Raw genomic sequence first — 6,489 nt, 5'->3', positions numbered from 1 at the left:
TTTGCACATGGATGCCTTGCCCAAGCCAGGGCTGCAAGAGCCGCATTGTTAGCATTGTATAATACTTAAATAAGGTACCAAATGAATTATTCTTAGTTATTTTTTTTTCTTATTTTAATTTATTTCTTCCGAAAGTGTACTTTCTATCATATATAATTCCACTGTCTTAGTTAGGCCTATGCCTCATCGTCCCCCACTACACAGTATATCAGTATACCCTCCCCCATACAGTACAGACGTTTGCTAGGTAACAACGTGATTGCACCTTCCTTCCCAGGTGTTCATGTAACATTGACATAATTGTTAGCTAACCAGTTTGTGTATTTCTTTGTGGAAATGAGTACCGCGGCGTACTCATTTTCACAAAGCATTTGCATCCCCTCTTGCAAAGAGGGATTCGAAATAATTGTCTCCATATCTTCGCTAATTCAATTAATCCCCGTAATTTAGCTTACACTTATGAATTTAGGGAGCACTTAAAATGTGAAATAATCATTTCACTACCCGACAAACTCCGAACTTTATTCATTCATTAGGCCTACATAATAGTTTCATATTGCTGTACTATATACGCCAACATCACTGGCGCATGGTAACAACCAACTCACTGCAGAACATTTCCGGTCACACATTACTCTCCATAACACAGCACGCCCTAGTTCCGTCAACTCTGGATCAAGTACCGTGTAATGTAATCGAAACGATACAGCTATTATACTGTTGCTGTCAAAGATCAACATTTCGATATTTTGAGCTAATAGTATTGGTAACTTAGACTGGAATAACTACAAATGTTATCATCACTATCATTACTGTATCAATTATTATCATTACTATTATTATTAATAGTATAATATGATATAATATGATTATTATTATTATTATTATTATTATTATTATTATTATTATTATATTTGCTCAATTTAAATTATGTGTTGGTTTTATTAATAATATTATTATTATTATTATTATTATTATTATTTATTAAAAGGCAATTCAACAGAAGGACGCATTATTCTCGGGACATCAAAGGTTATAACTCAGGCATCGACATTCTAGGCGCATGTGCGTCCCTACACACTGAACGTCACAAAAACCATAGCAACGCGTGTTAGTTGCCATGATAATCGCGTGTCGTGCGGTGATTATAAAGGCCTAATGATATTTTGCACTAACATTAGACTGAAAATATATTTTTTATTTCAACATTAATTTTACCAAAATTGTGGTGAATTGTCGTTCATGAGACTCGCTTCGCAGAAAAAATTAATAAATGTTCCGTATATACTCAAATGTTCGTTCTCGACACCTTATGCCAACATTGTCAAAATGACAGATTAATGTTACATAAGAACATGAAATTTTATAAAATTCGTAAATTTTAAATTGCTATAACTTTTCATTTTCTTGGTCAATTTTCACAAATCAAATTACAGTTTATAGAAGAAATTAACAAGCTCGCGGTAAAAAAAAAAAAAATCAGATGTAACAGACATTGCGAAGTGCCCAAAATTAATAAAATAAAAACTAACACCATAAAACGAATGGCACGCATAGACTAATAATTGACGGTTGTACTCGCAACTAGTATCGGATATTCGATGCCACAGTAAAGATCAAAGGGCTGTACGCACGCGCTATGTTCGAGAGCGGAGATGTGCGTCCTTCTGTTGAATTACCTTGTTTATTATTATTATTATTATTATTATTATTATTATTATTATTATTATTATTATTATTATTATTATTATTATTATTATTATTATGAGTATTGGGGTGGGTCCAGATATTTACCGGAGGCGGTACAGAAAGAAAAGGGCATTCCTGTATAAATGTCACAGGTTAAAATGACGTGGGGAATCTTCTATCTTTTGACCCTCCCATCTTTTTAGAGACTTAAAAGACAAAAATAATAGTAGGTTAGCCTGAAATTCATTCTCATAAATGGACCCACTCTCTCCCCTCCCATAAAAAAGAAAGAAAAACGCTGCTGACTGTTTTAACAACATCTGTGTGATTTTTTTTCCTGGTACAAAAACCTTTGCAAATAAAAGACAAATTTGAATACTATAAATTTTGGAAAGGCGCCAAAAAATGTATGGTTTGTTAATATGGTGTTTTTTTTTTCGGGTAGTTTTACAAACTTCCTGATTTGTCAATCTCAATACCGGAGTCGTAAAGTCATCTATGGTGTTTCGGAACTTTCTCGAACAAAAAAGCAACAACAAATTACCTTTCAAATGTAGAACTGTGAGCTAAATTGTGTTATGTTGTCAAAAAGCAAGTATAAGATACTGGTATAAAGAATAATATAGTAAACACTGTATTGTACAGTTGGCCTACATGCTAAAGTGTTGTGATAGATGTAGGTATTCCTTATTCGTCACGTATTGACTTAAGTTATTTTAGTGACTAATGTTATAGTCATTTTATAATATATATTATTCCGTTATATTTAATGAACATATGTCTTTGCCACATTCACTGACGTGGTACGTTCCACTTACCTATGCTTTTGTAGCGTGGCAAGTCCTCGTCCAATATTTTGTAGATTCGTTTAATGTAAACTTACTTTTGAAGCTATTTTAATGGACAAAAATATGAACTAAAAAATGCCGATAATTACAAAAAGTCTAAAAGAATGGTGTGTACGATATATTTCTTCCAGATATGTGCACGTGTCTGACGGTAAATCGTCACAAGCTTTTCGTCTTTACTCAAATTAATATATGGTTTTATGATCACAATCAGTTAATTGTCTAATGCATTTTGTTATACTGTATCCACATTGCTATATTCAGCCATGAAATTTCCCCTTAGTGAGATGAATAAAGTCTCCTTGTATCCTTGCAACTGTTTATAAAACTACCATTATTTAACGATAACACAATATTAGAACAGTGCATTACATTTTATTGTCGAAGATCAACTATTCTTCACGTATTATCTGGGATATTTATCAATGTCAGTCTTTCTGTATCTTGATTGTTATTCCCACCCTTCAAATTATAACCTACTATCAATTTTAAAGTATAATAATTACAATGATATTAAACTTTTTGAAACATTCTCCCTTGCTTTACGTACAGCAAGTCTGTTTTGAACTATCTGGTTTAGAAATTTGTGTTTTTTTATGATGGATTTTTATATTTTGCAAGTGCCTTCGATTTGTTTTATACGTTTCATTAGCAGCTGAGAACTGATAGTCGTTATATCTTTGTAATCTACAGTTAATAAAATTATTGACTGACAGAATCGACATCAGATGCAGGTTATAACAGGCATCATATTATCTAACTATGTATAACAATACAGAAATAACTAATAATGACAATAATAATATTGTAATTATTACAAACCTTATGCCTAATATCGGTACATTGTTGTGGCTGTCAGCCAGAATAACGCCGTGTTCTACATTTGCTGCCTAGGACGTAAACTCAATATGAACAAATAAATAATAATGACATTCCTTGAATATAGAAACATTATTTTATCAAGCCCGTAGCCAGGGGGTTTCGATGGATTCGAAAGAACCCCTTTTCAAGAAATGCCCTTTTGAATTATTATTAAAAGGTACCATTTGCATGGAAGTTGTTGAAATTAATTCCAAATATTATAAATTTGGCATTTTTATTTCCATTTCCGAACATTAGGCCTATATCTTTAAAATGCACCCCAGCCATGGTGGGTCTGAGGTGGGTAAGGACTCAAAGTGCCCTTTTGTGAAAAATTAGAAACCCCCCCCCCCGCTCTTTAAAATTCCTGCATACGGGCTCTTTCAAATAACTGTTTATACATTTTATGCAGCTATTTGTTTCTGTATGTCTATATAATTAATGGGGAACAAATGTTGAAATAAATGTACTCATATTTTTTGGTAACTATGATGAATTATGTCAAGTTCGTTACTTTTGTAATAGAAAAACTGCAGTCCCTATTCATTGTGCTAGCTACAGAACTCAATTTTCCTCGAAGGAAGGGTGTAGCCATTTGTTAATGAATATGATTAATTTAGGCCTCTAGTTGGCAGGTTGTTCTTTTAAAATAAGCGGATTATTGCTGGTAAGTGGTTAAATACGAAATGTCGTCACAAATCAATCCAACAATCCCACTTACGGTGAACATTTCAATGAGGATTATTTACTCAACTTTCGTATAGAAAACGTTTCATATCCAGATGTCCTGTGACCTTAAAACACACAAGTGCATGTATTTTCACCATGTAGTTTAACACAACTACAATTTAACACTCCTTCTCTTGATGGTTATGAATGATAAGTCATATTAACATATAATCAAATGAAAACACAATCAATGATTTTGCAGTGGCGTAACGACGAGACATGTGGCCAGGGGAAGAGAAAGTTGGGGGTCCTTTCAGCAAAGTATTTTCGCTCCAAGTGACCGGGGTGGGTAATAGAGATAATTGTTAAGGCTTAAAACACTGTATTTACGTAATAGACAATGTCAATATATGTCGTGTGACTCTTTTAAAATAGACTAATATTTTGCACACATACATTTTTAATTTGAACACTGTTTGCGCGTGCAACGTATTATTTGGTCTATGTATAAATCGTCATTTGCGTACGTGCATTTCATTAGCGTGCATACAGTAGGTAACATGCTTAATCATAAATGTATTGATCTAAGTTCCAATAAAGCTTTGTCAATATAAGCCTAAATAAATAAGTATTATCAAACAGTAATTCAATCAATCGTTATCAGGGGCGGATCCAGGGAGACTATCCCCCGTCCCCAGAAAGATAGAAAAAAAAGAGAAGAAAAGAAAAGACAGTCCTGAAGAGTGGAGCACGGTACTGTAGGCCTACTTCAAACAACGATTTAAATTTCATATACCAGTGTCTATGGTCTCAAGAATTTCAAACAAAAATCTCAACAGCATTGTCCCCCTTCCCTGCTCGGTGGTTCGCACGTCGCATAGCCCTACCCACAGTTTTCCATGGTTACATTCACAAGGTGCCATTCCAACATATTAACTATTTGATATAATAAAATTTCAGAGACGGACACATATTTACTTTGCCCATAATAATTGTAAGCCGAAGACTTTAGGATCACTTTTCTTCGTGTCTTCCTGCTAATAGTAATAGGTAGGCTTAAAAATACCAATATAAAAACGGTTAAGTATAAACCAAATTGATTGTTTTGATAAAGTGTTAATTCGATACCACAAATTATGTTGCTCTGAAACAGGAACCTGTGATCAGGCCAATCTGAATTAAATGAAGTTATAGGTCAATCGATGACTATAGGCCTATTACCGGTACTTTACATTGCTATATATACATTGCATTACATTGCTCACCTGTTCCAATAAAATATTGGTCTTATAGCGCTGTAAGCCACCAGTAAAGAGAGTTTTATTATTCAGCTAATTATTATTACTGTTTTAACAGATCTCTTAACATGTTATGTATAATGTTTTACATGTATTTAATAATAGGCCTACTTTGATGGGTACCGTATTCATGTATTTACTTCTTTATTTATTGATGTTCAAGGGAGCTTGATATCAGGGTGGCCGGCGGGCCCCGTACGCTTTTGAAAATTAAAAGAAAATGTATACCGTATTATTATCAAAAGTGTCGTATAAGAGTGTTGGGTAGAAGATAAGAGGAGCCCCCGTAGCCTCCCTGGGGCTCATTTGGACTTGGAACTAGGCGTTGGCTCAAGAAAGCACACAGGCGTTACACAAATTGTCAAAGCTCCATAGTAAAATGCTGGGTCGTATTAGGAAGGGTCCCGGGCCCCTCTGATTTTTTTGAATATTATAGAAAAGTATAGTACCGTACCGTATTCTCAAGACGTTTGAGTAGATTGCTTGGTAGTAGTATTAAGAGGGGCTCCCGTGTTTTCTCCGGGGCCCCAGGAAAGGACACATGCGTTACGCCACTGTTAGGGCTCGGTAGTCAACTGCTACGTATAGTAGTAGAGGTCCTCGGGGACACCTTCGGGGCCCCTTTTTGAGTGAGGGCCCAGGACTGCGCCCCACGAGAGCTCACGGGCGTTACGCCACTGCTTTTGCCAATTTTTGCTACCGTAATAATGCCAAATGTAAGAAATCAACTTTCAATGCAACAGTATACACACAGACACGGCCCGTCCATTATTAACGTGTGGGTCAATACCCACCAGCTACAATTTGACCACAAATGTTATTTGATAATGTTGATGAACACGAAAACGAAGACGGCTTTAATGATTACTACGACGATAACAATTTGTGATTGAAGATTGAAGTTGATGATTGTTGGCTGAGATTGACAGTTGGTGACAACGATACATAATCTATGATCGATGATGACTGCTCGATATTCAACAATTTTAACCTCGATGTACCATGACAACGAACATGAGGAGCTTGGCATGATGATGTAAACCACGTCTCTTATGTATTCGTCTTGAATACCTCAATCAATATTGGCAATGTATATATTATCTGTTTATTACACTATATATATA

This window comes from Anneissia japonica, unplaced genomic scaffold (genome assembly GCF_011630105.1).
Source record: "Anneissia japonica isolate Jap-2015-1 unplaced genomic scaffold, ASM1163010v1 scaffold287800_len1627635_cov199, whole genome shotgun sequence".
Lineage (NCBI taxonomy): Eukaryota > Metazoa > Echinodermata > Crinoidea > Comatulida > Comatulidae > Anneissia > Anneissia japonica.
Note: the sequence above shows the minus strand (reverse complement) of the source record.